Below are 25,690 nucleotides of genomic sequence, written 5' to 3'. Positions count from 1 at the left end.
GGGGCGGAGGCGATTGAAGTGGTAACGACCAAACGGCGTGATGAAAGTTGTATACTTTGACAACTCCTCAGTCAGGGGTATTTGCCAAAATCCCATGTTCGCGTCTAACTTGCTGAATATCCTGGCTCCGGCCAGCATTCCCAGTGTTTCCTCGACTGTTGGTAGGGTGTATTTCTCCCGGCACACTGACTCATTGAGGTTTGTGAGATCGACACATATGCGTACCTCCTCTGTCTTCTTCTTAGGGACTACTACCATGCCAGCGCACCAGTCGGTTGGCTCTTCGATCCGGCTGATCACCCCGAGGCTTTCCATGCGGGACAGTTCTTGCTTGACTTTGTCCATCAGTGGCAATGGAATCCTTCTGGGCGTCTTCAGTGAGAATGGTTGAGCCCCCGGTTTCAGTCTGATTGCATACGGCTGTTTCATCTCCCCGAGACCACTGCATATCTTTGGGTAGGTCGTCTTGAGCGTCTCCATCGTTATACTGTCTAGACGTGCCACAAGCTCCATCTTGCTGATAGCAAGGTCTCCCCAGCAACGCTGAGTGTAGGTGTCGAGCGACATACACATCCTCCAACACCTCTCTCTCTCCTCTCAGCAACAGCTTGGCGACGCCCACAACATCTAGTGGACTCCTCCCAGGTCCCATCAGTGGTTTTGTTGCTTTCTGCAGGGTAGGTGGATCCTTGTGTTTGTATATCTCTCTGAATACAGTGTGAGGCATCACAGTAACATCAGCGCCAGTGTCTATTTTGAATGGCACACGTCTGCCATTGATGTCTATGTCGACCATCCATGGCTCCCCATCAGTTGTGATGCTGCCCAAGAACATGTGCTCCTCCTCCCCATCACAGGAGCAGGAATAGTCTTCTTCAACCTCATGTACATTTTTGGAAGATTTACACACACGTTTATAATGGCCCATCTTCCCACATGAATGGCACTTCACCTCGTTAGCAGGGCAATTGCGCTGTGGGTGGAGCTGAGAACTGCCACATTTATGACACTGGACACTTCTCCCCCTCGAGTACTGGGTACTGAGTGGTTTGGCTGTGTAGCTGTTAGCCTGTTGGGGGCTGTTTTTAGCATAGTTCTTGCTACTGCTCTTAAACACCCTGTCCACCGATTTAATATCACTTGCCTCTGTCCTGGCATCCCCTCGCAGAGAGGATTGCTGTCGTTTCACCTCCTCACTCTGCCTCGCCATGTTCAATGCCCTCTCCAAGGTTAAGTCTGGGTCCAGCTGCATGCGTTCTGACAGCCGCTTATCCATCAGACCGACGACAAGCCTGTCACGTATAAGTTCATTATGCAACACTCCGTATGTACAATGCTCCGCCAGCGCATACAATGACGTCACAAAGGAGTCGACTGTTTCACCTTCTCCCTGTTTGCGCATGTTAAACTTGGCTCGTTCATATATCACGTTCTTCTTGACCACGAAGAAACCTTGCAATCCATCCCGCACACCTTGGTACGTACGTCGTAGATCAACAGCCAGATTCAATCCACGTAAAATATCGTCCGCCTCATCGCCCATACAATATATTAGCGTGTTGACTTGATTCTCTTCAGAGCTAGCATTTAGGTTACTTGCCAGGCGAAATCTTTCGAACCTGCGTATCCACTTGGCCCACTCTTGCGGCTTTGAGAAGTCGAAGGACTCGGGAGGCTGGATGCTAAACGTAGCACTTGAAACCGCTGCCGCTACCGGAGCCACAGCGTTATTAGCGTTATCCACCATCTTTTTCTTTCTCCTTCTGTTTTTCTTCGTCATCAACGAGTCCCAAATGGCACCTTAACGTCCGACCGAACTCATACACAACTCTAGCAGGACTTCTGACACCATGTCGTGTTACTTTGCACGGTAACAAATACGTGAGTCCTCTGCTTTGGTTGTAAGTATCTTTATTAGCTTAGCCTCGCTAACGTTACACGGGTGTCCATCATAGGTTCCTCTCGAACTCCCCTCAACCCTCGTACGGTGGCCCGTACACTACGCGTATAGCGCACTACATTAACATAACACCACATAGTCATTTTGTTCATTGTGTTGCCTGGACTTTGTTCTTCAATACATTTCATATTTGGTTACCGGGTTTTCTGTGACTGAACCCTCCTTTGCTCAATCTGTTTTATGTTGCACTGTGATACCCCGGTCCACCAGGGGGCGTAACATTGTTCACTTTTCATGTAATTAACTCCAGATAGTATAGCATTACATTACTTAAGTCTCAACTCATGTTTAATATATTTTTTAGATATAAAAAATAAGGGAGAAAAAAAAGAGAAGAAATGTTCTATTTTCTCGATTTGAGGTACAATGGAGAACGTTGGTCATAGCAGGTGTAATATTCTAGATAGAAAGGTAATCTTGGACTTAAATTGAAGCTTATAAATGTGGGCAGTTTTTATATCCATGTGAAGCAGCAACATGTATAATAAAATACTTGAAAACTATCACTTTTGATGACAATTTGTCATACTTTTCCCCTATGTGTCAGGATACACCATGCAAAGTTTCAGACTTATCTGACCCTTTATGCAGTTGCAGTACCCTCATATTTGCAATTACATAATTTCGCCAGAAGCTTTTCCCAAAAGGAGGGTTTTTTGGCCCCTGAGGCCACGCAGGGCGCGTCTATATTAATCCCAGCCGAAGAGTGCAAGAGCGCTTCCGCATCTTCGCCATTCGCCTGTAAGCAATGCGCATTTCCTTTTCCTTCGCCCAGGTGCTTGCCGCGCATGCGCATGAGGTCCTCGCTTGGTTCAGACACCCCATTCAACACGGTAAATCACAGATGCCAGAACGCGCCATATTAAAGCCTTTGGTTCATATTAGCAACGCTGGTCGCAACGCTGGTCAATCACATTAACGCTGGTCAATCACATTAATCACAGAACACGCCATATTAAAGCGCTAATACGGTATATATATTATAATATATATATACGCGATGGATGCAGCAGGCGATGTTTGCATACTTCATATATGTGTCTACCTCTTCTTGCTGTCATTACATCCATGTATTTGATTGATTGATTGAAAAGTTTATTAACAGATTGCAGAATGGGTACAGTACAGTACAGCTCAATGTGCATCTTCTGTGTTTGTTTCCTTATTTGATCAATTGCAGGTATGAAAAGTACCTGTGGTACATTGAGCGCCTCTACAGTCGCAGAGAGTGCTGGGCACTCAGTTACCAGGGCAAGGTCTCACCCGGAAATAACACAAACAATTATGCTGAAGCAGCGATGCGGTTATGTGGTCCTCGTTTGGATAATATGTAACGTTACAATGTACAGCGAAATAACTATGGCGTTATGTGGTCCTCGTTTTTGGATAATATGTAAAGTACAGTTGACAGCTGCGTTGTGTTAACGTTACAATGTACAGGGAAATAACGTTATGGCGTGTTATGGGCTGGCGTTATGTGGTCCTCGTTTGGATAATAATCATGTAAAGTACAGTTGACAGCTGCGTTGTGTTAATGTTACAATGTACAGGGAAATAACGTTATGGCGTGTTATGGCGTTATGTGGTCCTCGTTTGGATAATATGTAAAGTACAGTTGACAGCTGCGTTGTGTTAACGTTACAATGTACAGGGAAATAACGTTATGGCGTGTTATGGCGTTATGTGAACTTATGTGGTCCTCGTTTGGATAATATGTAAAGTACAGTTGACAGCTCTGCTTTGTGTTAACTTTGCAATGTACAGGGAAATAACGTTATGGCGTTGCGAGTGAATCTGGTCCACGTCGCGATAATATACATGTATGACCATTTCGGCGTCTGAGCGGGGGAAAAGAAAATGCGCATTTGGAGCGCGTTACCGGGGCCAATCAGGGCAAAATGCGGAAGCGCTCTTGCACTCTTCGGCTGGGATTAATATAGACGCAAACGGCGTTGATTTGGGGGTGGTCATTATCAACTCGTGATGGCCCAAGGTATGGGATAACAAGGAAATAAGAATGAAAAAAAGGTAGCAAAAAACATCCTGAGGGGTGGACCTGGCTCCCGGCCGCCTCCCGCCCTAAAGCGGTAACGTGTCGGTTTAGATTTAAACAAAATACAAGGCGGGGAGAAGGCATATGATCCCGATGACACCACGCTCAAATTTGTAAACAGACCGGATGACTTAGACCCACTGCGTGAGTATAATGAAAAACCTATTTGGTAAAGTGCGATGTACGCAATATTTCGTGAGAGTTATCTTGTAACAGTAAGTACACATCAGACTAATACTTTTGTATCAATGTCACGTAAATAAACTTGTAACTAACTCATTCTGCGATATAAGTGATGGACATTACTGTTGTCGTTGTTGATGTTGTCTCGACCACATCGTGCACAATTATTTGTACAGCCCTGTCCTATTTTATTTTATAATTATAATTATAATTATATTATATTGTAATTCTATTTTAATTTCGTTTATATTCCATTTGATCTCATTCTACCTTTTATTTTATTCTACCCGATAATGTCGCACCAAATGACCAAATCAAATTCCTTGTATGTGTAAGGTAGCTAACTTACTTGGCAATAAAGACCTTTCTGATTCTGATTCTGAATGTTGTGCACCCCAGCTCCAGAAGATGGAGACATTTCTCTAAGAGCAGAGATGTCCTGCGGGCATGCTGTCACCCCAGAATCTCTCACAGGGTGGTGTCGCAGCGTGGTGGACCAGGTACCTTTCTTCCATCACCTCCTTTCGAGATCACATTCTAAAAGCAACGTCAACATTGTGTTATGATAATGTTCAAGCACCAATGTTCTCCACTTGGTACGAATTCATACTGTATATTGTTCAATATGCCTTTCTCTTATGAAGACGAAATGCTAATCTGTGTGTTTACAGTGATGGTCTTTAATCATTCCATGAACTGGGTCAACAAGTGCTAGCCAGAGCTTTTACCTCATTTATGACGATCACTTTCCCCCAAATTACCATTTACCACACTCCTTATGTTGTTGCTTTCAGATAATTTAACAACTGAGACATGGTAATTATATATTCAGATTCCTTTATTGTCACGTCATTCAATACCTTACAGCAAAAAAATAGTGAAATTCACTTCGTTGTGGTTCCTCGACCATAGCAGCATCCAATATAATATAAATAAACGAAAATAAAAATAGCATAAAATAAAATAACAGCAAGATGACTATATACAGTTCTAAAAGGTGTGCAGTGCAGATATATATCTATATAGTAAGTATATACAATTACAATATATCAACTCAATGGTAGGCGTGGTTATTCGCCCCGGCCCCAGCAAGACCCAGTTAGCTCCATTGGGATGACCAGCCTGCTGAATTTGTACTGTTTGTCATCTATTTAATTCCAGGGCCAGTACAAATTTCTGTGCCCTGCACTGAAGAATGGCACCCTGCAGAAGTGCAATGCCTTGTGGCCCTATCAAGAGGTGCGTAGACTGGCTGTGCTGACGGCTGAAGAGATGCGGCACTTTGAAGAAAAGATCGCCCACCTGGCTGCTGCGGGAATATTGTGAATTCAAAGATGTGAGTATTCTAATATTGTAATAATAATATTAATAATAATAATGCATTTTATTTAAAGGCGCCTTTCAAAACACCCAAGGTCGCCATACAGGGTTAAAAACAAATACAATTACACACAGTAAAAACACAATATTACAGAGTTACACATAGGGGAGCAGTTATAATAAACTTGAAATGAAAGTGAATATGCCAGAATGAACAGATTTGTTTTGAGACGGGAAACAAAGGTGTGGAGGTTGTCTATTGCGTGGATGTCTTGTGGTAGGAAATTCCAGAGGCGCAGGGGTGCGTTGGTCATGTGCAACCGGGTTTGTGAGCAGAAGCACTCACACGCACATGCACGGATGTGCACGCACGTGCACACAGGAATGCGCTGCACTCGACTGTACCCACACAAAACTTGTGAATGAAATGTGTTACATTCCATTCCTATAGAGGCAATTAGGCAGTTGAAGTGTCTTTCTTTCTTCATTTATCTCTATCTAAGTTCATTGATCGTATAGTTTTCTATTACCCTTTTCCTCTGCATTGGTTAGGTATTTTTCTCAGATGTTCGGTTTCAAGTAAGAGGAGACTGACGATATGGTCAAAATCAACGGGCGGCGGTTGTTTATTAATAAAACAGCTTAGGAATCAACCAGTACATCGTCAATCTAATTGTCTCTTTCATTCAATCTAATCGTCTCTTTCATGTGGCTGTTGTCCATGATCTGATCAGCTAGGGCCGATCAGAGCCGTTTCTCCGGTGGTGGTGTTGTTGTCTCTCGGGTTTCCCATGACAACACCGAGTCCTCTCTTAGTGGTTCGCTGGTCTGGTTGTCAAGACAACCTGCTTTCGGATCCTGGGAGGTTTGGGAGCGCTTGGTTTTCATCTACCCTCGGTGGAGTCTGCTATGAGCCTCGGCTCGGCCATCTGGTCTCAATTGGCTCTCTGTGTCATCGGCTTTTCAGGGATCCTTCTCCGTCTCCTCTGAGTGTCATGCTCGGCTCTCGAGTTCTGTTTGATGATTCTCTCTCCGTCGGTGGAGGTTCAGCGCTCAAGCAAGGAGCGCTCATCTCCAGGTTCCTTCGCTCAGCCGGTGTGTGTGGCGTGTCTCTCCAGGTTCCTTCTGGTGTGAGTCGCGTCTCTTTCTGTCGCCATCAGCCCTTTTTATCAGAGCAAGAGAGAGAGAGAGAGAGGGGGAGGGGGAGACAGCGAGCGAGAGGGAGGGGGAGACCCTGCCTGCCTATTCACGTCCATGATCTGCCTTATTTTTGTCACATTCCAGCAGAAACATGTCTGCTGGTGTCCTGTGACCACATGTTTCGCTGACACAACCGTTTGGGTCCTCTGACAACGGTTTTCATAGTTTGAATCTGCTGACACTTTAATCATTACTTAATGAGAGGGTAGTTTTTCACTGAGTAATACATCATCATGCTTGTGACAAAATGTTTACATAGTGTAACTAGGAAACAGACTACTTTCAGACAGCCCAGACAACAAACCCTATATATCCGTCCTTTAATAGAACACTTTATTTACTGATTAAATAATGTGACAAATATTTGTATAGTTTTACCTTCTAGTATTTAAGAGTTTCTATTCTTTATTGTGACTAAGAGTTATGCCTACATGTAACTTTATTAGTTTTCTCTATATCCTTGATGCATTTTGAACATTTGGCCTCACTTGAGTGCTGCTGACTCATCTATCTGAGCGGCTCTTTTTACTGTCCGATTCACTCTGTCCCCTGACCACTCTGCCATGTCGTAACTTGAAAGTCCTTACTTAGGGTAGGGGTCAGTTTTATTGTCTTAAGGTCAGCCATCTGTTTCTGGGGAGTCAACCTGCCTCAAGCCTAGGGTCTCAGAAATACCTTCACATGGTGTTCTAAATAGCCTTTCTATCAATCAGCATTTTGTCTTTCAAATCATTTTCCTTGTACATTTCACTTGCATTTATTCATGTTTTCATTTAGAAATATACGACAATCCACCCTTAGGGGGTTTAATAACCCACTACACAACATTAATTTTCTAAATTAAACATGTTAAAAATCATAACCATAATTTTCGCTAATATTTTTCAAAATTTCAAAAAAATCCAAAATTTACCCAAATCAAACTACAACCCCTTTCCATCTGTACAGTTACAAAATCATCATTTCACCTACCTTTCCCTCCTTTCACAGTTTATACACATTATCAGTTATTATTATGACATCCAGTCTAAGAAAGCTGTTCCTGTTTTTACAAGAAACACTCTTTCAATAATAGCTTTGTTGTTTAGACTATTTTTTATCCGTGTAATTAGCTTAAATGTCTATTTTGTGTAATGGACTCTGCAAGAAAAGATTAATACATCACACCACTAAAAGATTAACTCTCTAAACATTTGAGGGAAATTCAAACAAGCAACATAAATCATCTCTTCTCCTTTGAAAAGACCACTGAGGCCTCAATTATTCTTCGCTTTCATCCCTGTCAGTTATCCCTGTTTAAACCTCCTGAGGCCTTTACTGCTAACTCGTTTTTGACCGTTTTGTTTCTTCTTGTTGTATTTTGTGCTAATCACCGCCTCTTCTTCGTTGTATGCAGGTCTCTGGTACTGCTCCGATTTTCCACAGAAGGAAACGATTTTCCCTCTGTCCTTTTTTGCATTTTGGATTATTATTTACAAACACACAATAGATTGGAAACATTTATTTTCGCAGATACATTCTCTACTGTTCTGCATTTTGACAATACATTTTTCTCCAAATCAATTATCTATGTATTTCACAGCTTCCTACGTTAGCATTCAATCAAATCACCTTCGTCTCATTTCTTTTTGTGCTGTACTGTTTTACTAGATTCAATATCTCAAGATCAACACAACTACCTCCACCCTTGACAGTGGAATAACCATTATTTCACTTTCAAATACCTTGTTTCCCGACAGCTCCTCGGTCCGGACAGTCAGCTCTAAACGAGGCCAATCACCAACAGAACCTATGTGCATGGTCAACAAACCACAGTCCCTTTAAACACACATCACACACACTCCGCCAGCTTTCAACAAGCCGGTGCAGAGTCTTCCATAAGTCAATCATCAAATTCACATGTCTGCACTCTACACGAACACTAACTGGCCAATTTGCGACCAAAAACCTACAGAGCTTTCTTATAGACAGAGAAATATGTTTCCCCAACACTCATCATAACCCAAAAAGTGACACAACCCTCCAGATCCTACATCTGGAGTCTTAATGAGCGGAAAACAAACCATGAACCAGCTCCCGTCCATTCCCAGTTTCCAGCTCATTTATATCAGACCTCCTACCAGTCTCGCTGTGTCACCACCACCTGCTATCCCCGACCGGCGAGAGAACTCCCCCAGCCAGCCAGTTCCTAAAAAAAAAGTATAGTCAACCAAAAACAAAGAAAATTAAAAATAAACAAAAAAACTGTGAGTGCCTACATGCTACACACCCATCAAACAGAACTTAACAATCATCTAGAGGCATAAATACCCCCGCAAAACTAAGACAGCAAAATTAAAAATCCAAAAAGAAATAAAATAAGTAATGAAATAATAATATTGTTGTTGTTCTTTTATATATATATATATACATATATATATTTTTTTTTTTTTTTTTTATTCAACTTTGACCACCCTTTGATCAAGTATTGTAATCACTACTATAAATAGTCCTTTGTTTCTAACTCTGTCTAATATCATATGTTCCATTGTTCCTGTCTAAAACCATACATTTTGTTAGTTTAGATTAATCCATGCAATTTTCCCAGTTACTTCATCCCTCTATAGCCCCAACTTACCCTGGTTAGTCTTCCAAACCATTTTAGTAACTTGCACACCTAATCAAACCTTATCTATGTATCCTCATCCCTATCCTTATTCTAATCAGTCTCATTTTCCATTTTAATTTATCAATAACTCTATTTACTCGAGCACCCAAAAGGCTTTGTTTGTGCATTTCCGCTTTGCTCTTAATTAACCTATGACCTATGCAGACACCCCCTCTGAAAATGTCCCAACTCTCCACATTCCCAGCAACCCTGTTTGGACTCTCGCTTCTTACTGGACGTTCGCTGAGTCCGCCACCCTTTGTAACATGACCGAGCGAAATGGCCAACCTCCCCACAATTCCAGCACACAGCCGACGCCGGCCATCCCAGGGGTTCCAGTTTACCCAGTTTACCACGACTCCCACAGTCTCTCGGCTGGCCTCCCACCGTCCTCGCCAGGTCCACCCCTCTCCTGTCCTCTGGTCGCATGTCCTGTTGCCTGGAGGAGAGAGGGGCATACCTGTCCTTTTCTGCTGCCTCTCCTCGGGCCTTCTCTTGTTGGGAGGGGCCTGGAAACTCACCCCTCCTGCGGTTCTGTTCACCCTGTCGCGGCCCAGTTCCCTGTCCGGGCAACGGAGCACAGGGCATTCTTTGATCACAGCGGCCTAGGTCAGACGCCCGAAGCATGATCTCAACAGCTGTCGCTTCTAGTAGCGCAGCCTTTCTTGCCAGTTCTCGTTCCAATCTCTGAGTCTCGTGTGCGGCTTGACCGATCTCCAGCTGTGTCTTCATCAGATCTCGATGAACTGCCTCGTGTTGTTCGAACGCTGTCACAAACGCTCTCTGTTGTCTATAGTATGCTGCCTCTTCCCCCATCTCAGCACTGGCGGTTTGACTTCCCATCGTTGGGCTCCGCCTCTCATCTTGGCTCTGGTGCTGAGGGCAGGGTGGACCTGGGAAACGGGTGGGCTGTAGAAACTGTTCGTGTATTCCATACCTGCTGTCGGTCTCAGTTCCAGCCATCCGGCCAGAGTGGACTTCGTGGGACGGCTGTAACCTCAGTCTCTTTTTCTGCCCCTTGGTTAAACCGCAGTCGCCTGCAATGGACACTCCAGCTTGAATCGGTTCTGGTTGGAGTAACACCGTTGTCACTGGTTCACTCCCCTGTATCGGAATCAAAGTCAACATCTCAAGTCCTTCTGTCGTACTGGTCACATGAGAGAAGTCCCAATCAATCAGATCATCATCACTGGTAACGTCTATCTGGGAAATGTCTGCAGAGGCTCTCGGCCTTCTCCCCCCAATGGCCCGATCACTAAGGCCCTCCTCCATATCGTTATTGTTGTTATTCTATTGTTATTGCATTTAACGCTTCAGTTGTTCCTATCAATTTTCCTCTAAGGTGAACTTCCTATGTTACTGTCATTCATTCCACTTTCAACACACTCTTGTAATCACCGTTTGAAAAAACAAATTCCTCTGTCTTTCACTATTTCCACTTACTTGAGTTAAAACACTCACACTGTCAAAATTTTACTGTGCAGACAAGGATTGATAACTGGCTTATCATTCATACTTATACCAAGGCTCATTTACAGCCGTTTTCCCTAGATGGTTATGGAAGTCGTTAGAGCTCCTGTCCGGCCGAGCACCTGTACAGAAAGAAAGCAGAAACATCCAGACTTAATACAGTGGCATTTCCCTATTTATTTCCACTATTCGTTATGCATTGGAAATGTCGGGCAACACTATACTAAAATATTTAGAGAGACACAGTGTGATTTGTTTGAAAAAATAACGATACAGCTTATCTTGTTTTTTGTCCGTTCCTTCAACAGGAACACTGGAGGTTTCCAATCCCCTGTGTGCTCTCTCCACCTGATTTCCTGGGAAATATAATCATTAATCCCCTTCCTATCCATTGTCTAATAATCCTTTGTAAACCTGGTCTTCCATCCGTTCCAACCTCTCTTTGCTTGATGAATCTGTTCATCCTAACCTTATTTCTTACTTTTAAATGCCCGATTAGCGTATCGACTAAATGTATTATTCGCTTTTGCTTCACATTCCTCATACAACATCAACTTCATTCACTCCTTATACACACACTTGTACCCCCCACAACACTTAATAAAAATTAATCAGTGTTGCTACTGCTACCAACCACCGATCAGGGAAAACAATAAACCTTTAGCAACTTAGATCACTAAAACCCTGACCGACACATAGTACAGCTGGCCACGTTAATAAATTCACGGACACCCGCACCATGCCACCGCAATATCCTTCAGATCCTTGAATACACAAAGAACCGTCATCCTACAGCCCAAAGCGTTTTCCTCCAGTCGCGAATCCGAACGAAAACACCCCAAGCTTCCCACCAAGGAATATCACAAATCATCCTACCACCACCAGCACCTAGACAGGCCAACGCCCATCCGGTACCTACTTCACATACACAATAACAACGCAGTACAAATAAACCTACAAACCAAATGCCCACAACATACGCCGCAATCTAGGGATGGCGAAATACAAGGAGAGACAGGGAAGGGAAAAGAAAAAAGGAGGGAGGGATACAGGGATACAGGGACTAAGGGGAGGAAGGGGGGGGGGGGGGGGGCACACAATGCAACATTAACTATTACCAAAACCGTCTAAATCAACCTTAACTTTAATCAGACCAAAAGAATGACCATGAATATTCTATTTATCCTACGTAATCCTATTCTAGCAAGTAACATTATTCTAATATAACCAATATAACCAATTCTAATATAACCAATACTCCACGCCCACGATGAATTGAAAATGGGGGACCCTGATGTAAACAAGACGAAAGTCTTTCTCCGGTCTGCATCCCCTTAACAATTGTGTGTATTGAGCTGTACCGTATCGTACCCATTCTACAATCTGATAATAAAAATTTTCAATCAATCAATCAATCAGGCAATCCATCCTAAACAAAACTCCCTTTGTGCACCTGTCATCTCACAAAGTTAAGCTGGGAGACAGGGATGGAGCGGAGGGGGGCGGGGGTGGAGGAGGGAGGGAGGGAGGGAGGGAAGGAGGGAGGGAGGGAGGGAGAGAGAGAGGGAGAGAGAGAGAGAGGGAGGGAGGGAGGGAGGGAGGGAGGGAGGGAGGGACAAGGAGGGAGGGAGGGAAGGAGGAAGGGGAGAGTGTGAACGAGGGAGGAAGAGACAGAGGAAAAAAGGGGGGGGGGGGGGGGGGTTTCACGCAACCAAAGTCACAAACAAACTCACACATCTATCCCATACTATCCCACCAGCGCCATTACCCCTGGCCCATAACAAATACAGACCTATAATCAAACCAGTAAACACACCCATCATCAACAACAGAAAAAACCTAATATAAAGAATTTACAAATCCCCACAGATGTCCGCTACTCAAAACCTATTATAACCACAACTGTTCTCCATTGCTTACTGCACCTCGTTCCACCTGTAAAGGTGAAACTATAAAAGAGGCAACAGCGCCCTCCGCTGGAACGTCTTGTCCATCACCACCAACGCACCACAACACTCACCACTTCCTGTAGGAGGCGCCCACGCCTCCCCCGCAAGTGCGTCATTACGTAAACCACCCCAAGACGTCAACTTGACGTTCTACCTCAAACCACAAAACTACAATTCCCAGAATCCTCTACACCGGAAGTCCCTGTCCTCCGCCTCTCTAAGATCCCGCGCCAGCAACAGTAGCAACACGCGAGATTCCCAGAGAGTTCAATCATGCTATATTGTTAGCACAGGTAGCTTAGCATCTTAGCTTCGTTAGCTCAGTGCTGCTAGCTCCTATTAGCTTAGCTCAGCATCCAACATCACTCCTCCTAAACGGCCCAGTCTCCTGCTGATCTGAGCGGCACAACACATCGCAACGTTTAACTTTAATCCTATTTAAGCCCCCGTTCACAGAACATATATTATTATCCTTATTCTAGTATGCTCTCCCGCTTGGCCCCGCCTGACCGAAATACACAGTATTTTAAACGCACCCCAAGCTCCGACGCTCCCAATGACGTCACCAGTTCAAAATCCCCGTTTTCTTTGATCTTTACTACATTACTTTTAGACTTCCACACCACCGTTATGAAAACGCACACTTCACAACATCTAGGTTCCATCACACATGCCATTCATTCAATTCACTCGAAAACGCAACACAGCGTCCACACGCTAGTCCCGTCGCGCTCAGCTAATGCTGGCAGGACAGGGGTGTGGTTTCTCCCCGCTGCAGCCTTGGCCACCTGGTTCATAATAATACAAAAAATATCTTGGCATTCACTCAGAGCTCCTAACATTCATCCATTTAAACACATATACTTAGCAAAACAATGTCCCATTCATAAGCATACCATTCATTAGCACACATTTATCCTAAACGCATTTGCTTGCTCTTTTCACACAATATCCTCCTATGTTCTAATCCCCCGTGCAGTATTTACTTCCAAAGTGCTTCATATATCTACTGAGTCCGACTTGCTATACCCCTGAGAAACCCACTCCATTCATGTATAGTGGCCCGTGAAGAGCTTTAGTAGCGCCCTTTGTTGGCTTGTATCGGAGTATCATATGGCCAAATCGTGTGTTCGACCGTGTCCCCGCTACCCGTAGAGCCCCCTGTCGGCTTGATTTCCTCTACATTCCCTCATTCCTCCACGCGGCTGATGTTCTCCAGATATCGACCTTAGCCAATCTGAGCCTAAATGACGTCGGATTAGAATTGGTAATTCGCTTATGGAACGTCTTCCAAAGTCCATTACTCCGTCGCACCGATTCTAAGTGTGGTTTCTACAGCATTCTAGCCCGAACCCTAACTTCTTCTCATCTCCCTGTTCTCTGTTTCTCTTCGCGGAACCAGGCTACCCCTGAACTTCACCACGGTACTCTTTTTCTACTCTTTAAGATCTGACTACTCCTCTTTACCCTTCTTATGAACCACCACGTCACGCACAGTCCCACTTCCCGCTATCTGTGACCAATCTCCGTTCTACTGCTCCTACGCCGGTCTCCTCAAATAATTTACCTAATCCCTAGCCTATCCCCTAAGCTGATATAACTAAATACAGACATCTATTTCCTCTCCTCACTTGGCCTTGTACCAACTATAGGTATCCTAACTGAACATCCCTATACGCTTCCTAAGTGCAACGCCGGTGTGTGGCTGAGACCAGAGCCAGGTTGTGAAACCTGGACCCCGGTACTCCTCCAACACCAACATTATCCTGGTCCATTTACAACTCATTTCTACCTAATGCAATAGCAACCCCAAAATGCGAGACTGCTCCGACCATTTACCAATTTTAAACACATTAGTACTACTTACCTAGTCCCACTGGCCCCGGTCGAAATGGTGACGATCCTTCAGTTTTCAGTCGTAGAGAGCTTCGATGAGGGGGAGAGAACTTCTCCGTGTCCTTGAGAAGTGGCTGTTGTCGTCTTCAACCGGTACTGGCCGAATGCAGCACGGGTCACGGACCAATTGAAGTGTCTTTCTTTCTTCATTTATCTCTATCTAAGTTCATTGATCGTATAGTTTTCTATTACCCTTTTCCTCTGCATTGGTTAGGTATTTTTCTCAGATGTTCGGTTTCAAGTAAGAGGAGACTGACGATATGGTCAAAATCAACGGGCGGCGGTTGTTTATTAATAAAACAGCTTAGGAATCAACCAGTACATCGTCAATCTAATTGTCTCTTTCATTCAATCTAATCGTCTCTTTCATGTGGCTGTTGTCCATGATCTGATCAGCTAGGGCCGATCAGAGCCGTTTCTCCGGTGGTGGTGTTGTTGTCTCTCGGGTTTCCCATGACAACACCGAGTCCTCTCTTAGTGGTTCGCTGGTCTGGTTGTCAAGACAACCTGCTTTCGGATCCTGGGAGGTTTGGGAGCGCTTGGTTTTCATCTACCCTCGGTGGAGTCTGCTATGAGCCTCGGCTCGGCCATCTGGTCTCAATTGGCTCTCTGTGTCATCGGCTTTTCAGGGATCCTTCTCCGTCTCCTCTGAGTGTCATGCTCGGCTCTCGAGTTCTGTTTGATGATTCTCTCTCCGTCGGTGGAGGTTCAGCGCTCAAGCAAGGAGCGCTCATCTCCAGGTTCCTTCGCTCAGCCGGTGTGTGTGGCGTGTCTCTCCAGGTTCCTTCTGGTGTGAGTCGCGTCTCTTTCTGTCGCCATCAGCCCTTTTTATCAGAGCAAGAGAGAGAGAGAGAGAGGGGGAGGGGGAGACAGCGAGCGAGAGGGAGGGGGAGACCCTGCCTGCCTATTCACGTCCATGATCTGCCTTATTTTTGTCACATTCCAGCAGAAACATGTCTGCTGGTGTCCTGTGACCACATGTTTCGCTGACACAACCGTTTGGGTCCTCTGACAACGGTTTTCACAGTTTGAATCTGCTGACACTTTAATCATTACTTAATGAGAGGGTAGTTTTTCACTGAGTAATACATCATCATGCTTGTGACAAAATGTTTACATAGTGTAACTAGGAAACAGACTACTTTCAGACAGCCCAGACAACAAACCCTATATATCCGTCCTTTAATAGAACACTTTATTTACTGATTAAATAATGTGACAAATATTTGTATAGTTTTACCTTCTAGTATTTAAGAGTTTCTATTCTTTATTGTGACTAAGAGTTATGCCTACATGTAACTTTATTAGTTTTCTCTATATCCTTGATGCATTTTGAACATTTGGCCTCACTTGAGTGCTGCTGACTCATCTATCTGAGCGGCTCTTTTTACTGTCCGATTCACTCTGTCCCCTGACCACTCTGCCATGTCGTAACTTGAAAGTCCTTACTTAGGGTAGGGGTCAGTTTTATTGTCTTAAGGTCAGCCATCTGTTTCTGGGGAGTCAACCTGCCTCAAGCCTAGGGTCTCAGAAATACCTTCACATGGTGTTCTAAATAGCCTTTCTATCAATCAGCATTTTGTCTTTCAAATCATTTTCCTTGTACATTTCACTTGCATTTATTCATGTTTTCATTTAGAAATATACGACACAGTCTTTTTTCTGTGCGCACGCGAGGGAACATTTATGCGCATGCGCGGGAGCGTGTGCACGCGCGCGTGCACGTGGCGTCATTAAAATACAGTGCAACCAGGTATGAAATCACCAACGCACCACTGCAGAGGCTGAGGGCACAGCGGGAGAAGGCTCTGGATCCCATGGTAGTCAGACGGGAAGGGGGAGTGACAAGTTGGAAGGAAGAGGAGGATCTGAGTGTAGGACTGGAGAAGTTCTGTGAGATAAGGAGGGGCTAGGTTATGGAGGGCATTGAAGGTGAGTAGTAATACTTTGTAGTCAGTGTGTGACTTAACAGGCAGCCAGTGAAGTTGGTGGAGAACAGGAGTGATGTGGTTGGTGGAGGGAGTTCTAGTGATATAAAAGAACAACAAAAGTGCAACACGGACGTCCCGGGTTCGACTCCCGGACCCGTGACCTTTGCCGCATGTCCTCCCCCTCTATATCTTCTCCCATCATTCCTCTCTGCCGGGTCTGTCCAATAAAGCAATAAAAATGCCAAAAAAATATCAAAAAAAGAATAGACACTTTCTAACTTGACAACAAACATTCTAAACGTCCTTTTCTGATCCCTATCGTTTCTCCATACCCGTTTCCCTAACAGTGTCCAGGATGCAAAACCCTTCTGGAGAGAGAGGACCTCGCCAACCTGAGTGTCCAGTGCACCGTGTGCACAGCAGACAAGAAGCGAAGCTACGAGTTCAGCTGGCAGTGTCTGAAGCCATGGAATGGTCCAGGTCCACGGTCTGACCGTTGCGACAACGACGGCTGCATCAACCATGACCTGGAGACTCTGAAGAACGCCATGATCATCTCCTTTCTTGATGTGGGGGGGTCAAGTGCCCCTCCCTCCGAGCCTGTCCCACCTGCGGTCAGAGACAGGAGCACAAGGGAACAGGATGCAAGAACGTCATCTGTCACAGCTGTCAGGTGGAGTTCTGCTTTGTATGTCTGAAGCTCATCGGGATGTGCTCTAAGATAGACGCTTCATATTTCAGAGCATGCAGTGCTGGTGTGGCTCCAGTACAAACTTCTATTCCTGTATGGCATAGAAAGTAAAAGCAAGATACCTTAAAGAAAGCACACACACACATACACACATGCACGGACATACATTTAATTAACATTTTGTCATTTAGCTGACGCTTTTATCAAAAGTTACTTACAAGTTCTGTACGACAAGTCAACACATACAAACACACCATAATGCACACTTATTGCGAATTAGTGTAACTCTAGAATGCTTCTTCAATATAGTCATATTTCTCCTTTGTATTTTCTCGGTCCATAACGATACTGTATTGATGGTATTTGTGATGATCATGTAAAACATTTAGCTTATTTCTGCAGAAAGAAACACAATTTAAATCACTGTTCTGACTAATAAAGTTCAAATTTAATTAATTCTGAATGGGTATTTTCTTTGTAGCCTATAACATGAAGGGTTGGGCTGAAGGGAGTTGAGTTACACACAGTGGTGCAGTCGTGGTCACACCCGGTTACACGCCGTGTTACCAGATCACTGAGGCAGAAGTACGCGCGATCGCGCACGGATGTGTACTCGCGTGTACGCGCACACAAAAATGCGCTGTATCCATTCGTTGTGACTAAGTACCCGGCCACCGTTTTACATAACAAAAAGCGCAGGTAGACTAAGTGTCTGGGTGTTGGCTATCTGAATGCATCTCCCCCTTCATTCTGTGTGACACAGGCAGTGGAGGTGAATACTAATGTGGCTCGGAATTCGTGATGGGGTCTACCTGCTTATGATATTGAATCAAGCGTCTGTGCTGCGCGCCAGCTTTCCACGCGCACATTCACACAAATAGAGAGCAAGAAGAGCTTGTATGATAGAAAGATTGCACTTGCGTATATGCGCTTGTGTGTGTGTGTGTGTGTGTGCGTGTGTGTGTGCGTGCGTGTGTGTGTATAAATCAGTTCTGTGCGCATGCACGTACCCGCGCGCGCGCATGCACGTGGCGTGGCGTGTTACCATGCAGTTCCCATATTACGACTGCACCATCGGCGTATTTAGACCACTATCACTAGGGCACGTGCCCTACTGATGATCATCTGTGCCCCAGTGATAAATTTTTTTTTTTTTTTTTTTTTTTTTAACAAATGTTTTTTATTTTCCCTTTTTTTTAACATGATCAAATGATCATTTAACATGATCAAATAATTATTATAATATTTTTTACTTCGCTTTGAAATATTAGTGAAATATTTTGCACTGCATTTATCTTGTTGAAATCCTCCAACAGGCTCTTTTTTGTAAGTTGATTGGTTTGCACACCAATAATACAGTGCAATAATAGAATAGTAGAATAGATAGTAAAATTATGCAATAGAATGGCCAGAGTAAAATAGTGCTACAGTACAATCAACAGCGGGGTGTATTAGAAGGCTATGGTGAAGAGGTACGTTTTTAGCTTATTTCTGAAAATATTAAGAGATCTAGCTTCCCTAATGTCCATAGGTAGTGTGTTCCATAACTTTGGTGCATAGTTAGCAAAGGCTGCATCCCTGATTTTCTTTAGACTGTGGCTTGGAACCTTCAATAGACCAGTAGTAGATGATCACAATGTTTATACTTTGTATATAAGGAGGAGGACCTTGAAATCAATTCTAAATGTTACCAGAAGCCAGTGTAGGTTACTTACTTGTAACTTCGGGTTTGATCCAAGGAGTAAGTTGCCCCATATTGCTCTGTAACATTTCTCTTTTTGTTATAGGACCGACTAGTAGGATTTCAGTTTTGCCCTCATTTAATTTTAGGAAGTTGTTCGTCATCCATTTGTTTATTGCTAAGAGACAGGCGGAAATGGAGTTTATAGCTGTGTGATCATTTGGTTCAGCGGAGATGTACAATTGTGTGTCATCTGCGTAACTATGGAAACATACATTGTGCTTTCTAATGATGTCTCCTCAATGTTCAATGTGCAATGCAATGTTCAATGCAAGTAAAGCACTTTAAACTTTAAGTATGACTAAATGCTTTATTGACTATATATATAGTAACTGTTCCAAAATGCATAGATTTCTATGTATTTTAGGGGTTTGGGTGGCTAGCTCTTTTTAATATAAATGTCAGATTGTTTTATTTATTTCATAGATTTCTATGCATTTCAGGAGTTTGGGGGGCTGGCTCCCCAAAATAATTAAATAACATAACCCTAACCTAACCCTAAAACCGAAATAAAGTTAAAAAAAGATAGTTACAAAATCCACCCATTTTCACCCACAAACCGGCCAAATTTTTTCCGCGGTCGCGCTGCGCGCTCCCGCTTCATAGTTTTTGGTGCCCTTCTGTGCCCTACTGAAGTGCTGGGTCTAGATACGCCCCTGGACTGCACCACTGGTTACACATGGAACTGGGTAACTTGATACTGTAGCACAACACCTATGAAAGTCACTATAATAGGGATGTGGGTTATTATGTGGGATGTCATTTAATAATGAGTATCTCACGAGTCACGATACAGAGTCGCAATCCAATATTTTTTTTGTATCCACTTTTTCTCCCCATTTTCAATTTTTCTCCCATCCCAATTTCGTAATTCCAATTCTTCCCTCCCCTGTCTTGAACGTTGTTAGACTATGCCTCCCACTGGTCGGCTGTAGTGAGGATAGAAGCCTTGCATCACGTGTCCCCTCCGGTACACGAGGAGGCAGCCTGTCGCATCTTTTCACCGCAGCAGCTCAAACTCTCAGTGGCGAGGAGCCGCCAGTCCTAGTCACTTGTCATGCCATTTTGCGAGAATGAATTTCCTAATATTGTACACCTATTTAATTCAACATTTCACAGGGCTAGGCTGGGCCCTCTAGAGTTAAGAGGTTTGCACTTACACATTTGCATTTCATGTAAATGGTAAATAAATGGTAAATGGCTGCATTTATATAGCGCTTTTATCCAAAATGCTTTACAATTGTTCCTCCTTCCTTCTTCCTCCTATGCTTGGCCACCCTTACACAATATATTAACAGTAAAGATCCAGCTATATGGGAAACCTCATACTCTATATGCATTTTCAATAGGTTGCTACTTTGAATTTGAAGTATGACAGAATAATGATAACAAACAAATACATCTGAATTATAAAACACCAAGCAAGAAAATGAAGAGTGAGTTTTTTTTTTTATCCACTTTTTCTCCTTATTTTCTATTTTTCTCCCATCCCAATTTCGTATTATCCCATTCTTCCCTCCCCTGTCTTGAACGTTGCTAGACTATGCCTCCCACTGGTCGGCTGTAGTGAGGATAGAAGCCTTGCATCACGTGTCCCCTCCGGTACACGAGGAGGCAGCCTGTCGCATCTTTTCACCGCAGCAGCTCGAACGTGGCGAGGAGTAACAGCGTTATTTTTTTCCATAGCCGCATTTCTGGCAAGACGCTCTCTGATTGGCCGACGCCTGTTTCTACACTGGTTAAACTTAGGCACTCTTTCGAAGTTGGTTAAGGTTAGAGTTTGTCTTAGAGCATGGTGATAGAACGCCAGGTAGTTTGCAGGCTGTTTGACGCGGAAATGGACAGACACAGCTCGTCATGCGATTGGGCAAACGCGTCAGTGGCCAATCAGAGAGCGTCAGTCAGTGGCCAATCAGAGAGCGTCTGCCAGAAATGCGGCTACGGAAAAAAATAACGCGGAGTAACGCGTGGGAGGCTCACGCTGCCCCCGCTACTTCCTGTTTCCGCCGCACCGGCGTCACCCAACCGACCTGTAGGAGTCGTTGTCCACAACGGCCAATCCCCACCCACCGGCTTTCCCACTCTCTAACACTGCCAATTGTGTTAGTATGACGGCCGGCCAAGCCGGTAGCAACGCAGAGAGCTGGGCTCGATACACCCCTCCCCCACTGGGAACTATCGTACATGCCTTTTGTCTACTCCAGTCAGTCAGACGGTCATGTTCATGTTCACGGTCAACAAACCCTCTTCACGGAATAGTCTTCACTGACTCAAGGTAAGATCTCGTTTCGTTAGCACAGTATTTATATCTCAACCCATCCATTGTGCCTATAGCGTCGTGTTAACCATGCACTGTGAACGTTGTGGAACTAAATTAGCTAGCTCTTCACAGCTAGTCTGTAGCTACGTACAGGTAGTCATCAGCTAGTGGCTAGCTGGGACTCGTTACCTAGCTAGCTAGCTAGCTAGCCACCGCAAGTTGCAATTTAGCTACTAATTTCTATAATCGGTTAATCTCTAACCTTGTAAAAATATGTGGTAACCTCTATTAATAAATAAGCCACACGACACGACACGACACATAAATCATTACCGTTCAAGCATGCTACCGAAAGTGACCAAGTCTATGAGTATTAGTTAGGCACAAAGGTTTTGGCTAGTAGCTAGGCCTAGTTAGCCAGTACTAGTACTAACATTACTGTTATTGCTAATTTTACCGTGTTTTGGGTTGTAATGATACCAGATTAACTGGAGACTATCTATAGCTGTGTAACGTTATATGTAGGGTTGCCACCCGTCCCTTAAAATACGGAATCGTCCCGTAATTGGAAACTAAAAGACGTGTTCCATATTGAACTGATACGGGACGCCCTTTGTCCCGTATTTTAAGGTTGCCAGTTTAGTGAGAGAAATGAACCAGCCGACCTACAAAAACAAGCAAAATTGTGTCAAAGTTGCTGTAAATAAACATACTTGGCAACTCTGGTATGATGGGCGTGCGCTCAGCAGCTCACGACCAATGAGAATTAGCGCTTTCACGTTGCTAAGAAGAGTTCTGTGCCTCTGTCTGTGCGCTGCGTGATTTCTTTTCGAAGACGCTTTGAAAATGTCTACAGCAGACACTGTGACTCCACCGCGTCCTAAAAAGACAAAACGCTTCCAGAAATACAGACCCGAGTGGGAAGAGGCAAACCACTGGCTTGATAGCGTCAGTGCAGATGTTTACAAAGCAAACTGCAAAGTATGTAGGCGTGTGTTTTCTGTGGCGCATGGTGGACTGACTGATCTCAGACAGCACAGCAAGGACGTGCACAGGACTTTAGAGGGGCAGACTGTGCTCAAAGGCTGAAAAGGGCACTAGGCCTGTGTGCGTGTGAAGCAAGCGCGTGCATTGCGCAAACCCGATTTCTGGGGGCCCTTTTTGGGCGGGAGGGCCCCCTTTTTATGCTTTTTGGGGGGTTTTGGTGATAAAATATTGAACTATAATAATCAGTGGAGAAGCTCACTTATCCTTGAAAGACACTTTTATCACTGACTTAAAAGGCCCATACATCTCCATAAATGTTCAGGGGGGAGGGATTAAGTGCTTACCCTAAAGACCAGAAGAAGTGCTGTATATTCTGTATTGTTTAATATAAATGCATTTTTTATTCCAATCCCGATTTGTATTTGAGATTCCCAAGTCCCATCGGACTTGACTTCTTCGTGTCCCTCAGTGAGTGTAATACCAGCATTCAACTGTATGTGCCACAGCGGTTTCTATCATCATCATCATCATCACCACCCACGCTATGCATAAAATATATATGTGTGCGTGTGTGTGTGTGTGTGTGTGTGTGTGTGTGTGTGTGCGTGTGTGTGTGTGTGTGTGTGTGTGTGTGTGTGTGTGTGTGGTGTGTTATGTAAGAGTTGGTATGAAGAGCTGGCTACAATCCAGGAACAAAGATACAATGGTAAACCACCATCCATATCTTCCTCATACCTGGTTGTGTCTGTGTGAAATCACTCCCCAAACAGGTTCAAATGTTCTCGAGGTCATGTCCTACAAAGTATCCTCTATAGCAGTGGTTCTCAAACTTTTTACACCAAGTACCACCTGAGAACGTAGCTGGCTCTCCAAGTACCACCATATGACCGGCGTTAATTCTATTCAGCTATGCACAGTTCACGCAGGAGGCAAATGTATTCCTAATACCATTATTTATTGTTAACTTTTGTCAGACACAGCCACAATGTACAAAGGGGTAGCACTAGAACTAGCAAACGCTTCCACACAACTCATACAATGCAAGGGGCATTGAGAACATGTACTTAATTCTCTCTCTCTTCTCTCTCTCTCTCTCTCTCTCTCTCTCTCTCTCTCTCTCTCTCTCTCTCTCTCTCTCTCTCTCTCTCTCTCTCTCTCTCTCTCACACAGCAAGCAATTGTCCTTCATTCTCTCACGCACGCACGCACACACACACACACACACACACACACACACACACACACACACACAATTATTTTGTTACAAAGACTTAATTTCAGGGGCGGTTAGGTGGCGTAGCGGAGATTGCGTTCGTCACCAACCCCGGAGACGCTAGGATTCGCCTGTTCGAATCCAGCTCACAGCTCCGGGGTTGTCACCAGCTTGGCTGGCCGTTCACACTAATACAATTGGCAGTATTAGAGGGTGGGAGAAGCTGGCGGGGTGGGTCCGGTTCGGTCGGGGCGCCTGCTAAGCGCGGATAGGATCTAAGTGGGATAGTGTGATCCTTCCACACGCTACGCCCTCTCAGTGAAAGTCCGCGCTGCCAGGTGAAAAGAAGCGGTTGATTGGCTAGACGTGTGTCGGAGGAAGCACGTGATAGCCTCCACTCTCCCAGACCGACTGTGGGGGGTAAGTGCGCAGCGACCAGGAAGGGGATTGGGAATTGGCATAACGACTAACATTGGGATGGGAGAAAATCGGAGGAAAAAGGAGGGGGAAAAAGATTTAAAAAAAAACAAAAAAAAACAAAGACTCAATTTCCTGCAGGAATTTTTGAATTTTTACCCTTTAAATTCCAGTGTTTGTGATGAGCATCACAAATTATTGTAAAAAAGAAAAGAAAACACATATTCAATACATTTTTGAATGTTTACCCTTTAAATGCCAGTTTGTGTGATGGCATCACAAATTATTGTTAAAAAAAACACACAAAAAGTTAAATATCTTCAATATATCAAATGCAAAGTAATTTTTTCTGGGGGGATTAGGCATGTGTCAATGATTAGCAACAACACAGATTTTGATGGCTTTTTTGTAATGTCAGATTTAACACAAACTCTTTTCAGAAAAGTGGGAGTATTTCCTTTTTTATCTGACATTACAAAATAATCTAAAAATAAAAATGGCTATGATCAGGGCTGAAGTTGAATAAAAGATGTATGACTGTTTAGACTGCATTAATCTCTGTCACAGTGATCTCCTGGTTGTTCCCCACTTAGGTTATCTAACTATCGCACCGCCGCAACTAGAAACACTGGCCTGGCCTGCTTCTAAGTTCAGTGGCCTGACTGCAAAAAAAAAGAAAGTATAATATTTTTTTTTAATATTTCTTTTATTCTTTTTTTTAAAGTACCACCAGCAGTACCACCAATTACCACTAGTGGTACGCGTACCACAGTTTGAGAACCACTGCTCTATAGTCTGCCCCATTGTTCTGACCAGGATTATTACGTTTCTTTTGGCCTCCTTGCTGAGTCTGACGTGGACGAGAAACCCATCTATAGGCCTAGTTATCAAATTCTTGGTTTGCAATGGTTTTGCACCTTGTGGGTAAATAAAAACCCAGTTTTCATCTACAACTCCTGTTTCCTCACTGCTTGGTCCCTAACAAGGAGAAATGGGCATTCTAAACACTCTGTGCAAGGCCTCTATTAGGCGGTAAATTGTTCTTTGTTTTCACAATGTGTGCTCTCTATCGTATCGAGATACATATTCCATGTGTATGCAATAACACTCACCTTTAACATTCACTTTAAACACTTTTTAACACTACACCATATTGTATCTATTTATTAGTAAAAGATTTGCACTACCTCTCTAACTCATCTTTGCATTTGTTTGCATTGTGAACTTGTACTAGTAAATATAGGTCCGCGGAGAGGCATGCTGAGGAGGCCATGCAAACTGCAAAGGAATACGGGGCATCTCTCTCTCTCTTTACCTAATATTTTGATTCTATCCTGACATTTTTCAGTTAGAAGTGCAGTCTTTATGCGCAACGGTAAAAAAAAAATATTTTTTTTTACCGCAGCAGCTCACGCAGGTATGGGGCAACATAGTCACGTGACTCAGTTGGTATTGCTGATTTGCTCTTTGTATACAGCGAACAGGTCTATAGGTTTGTTCTCTATAGGTTCTCACTATGGTCACTAAGGTAGCTACTGGGATGCAAATATGAAGCTGTACTGTATAATGAACACAATCTCCCATGCAATAAAAAATATTTGCCCCCACTCTGAATAATGTTAATCAGAGAAATAACAGAACAAATGAATTACAGTTCTACTGATGACAGGCTTCACCTAAATTCCCAGAGAATAAAAAATGGACAGATCACGTATAGTCACTTTACATTTTCAACACTATGTATATTTATTTATTCAAACACACACCTCATGT

The 25,690-nt window shown here is 43.8% G+C and overlaps 1 pseudogene across 1 annotated transcript; it reads left to right on the top strand.

The window, feature by feature from the left end:
* The first annotated feature begins 3,943 nt into the window (after nt 1-3,943).
* Nucleotides 3,944-17,556, top strand: LOC311233415 (annotated as a pseudogene). Its single transcript has 5 exons — nt 3,944-3,953; nt 4,065-4,157; nt 4,602-4,696; nt 5,358-5,532; nt 16,957-17,556. The product of its transcript is annotated as an uncharacterized misc_RNA (transcript).
* Nucleotides 17,557-25,690: the final 8,134 nt, after the last annotated feature.

The sequence above is a fragment of the Notolepis coatsorum genome (assembly GCF_963971535.1).
Source record: "Notolepis coatsorum genome assembly, chromosome: 8".
Taxonomy (NCBI): domain Eukaryota; kingdom Metazoa; phylum Chordata; class Actinopteri; order Aulopiformes; family Paralepididae; genus Notolepis; species Notolepis coatsorum.
Note: the sequence above shows the minus strand (reverse complement) of the source record. Positions and strands in the feature narration are given on the sequence as shown.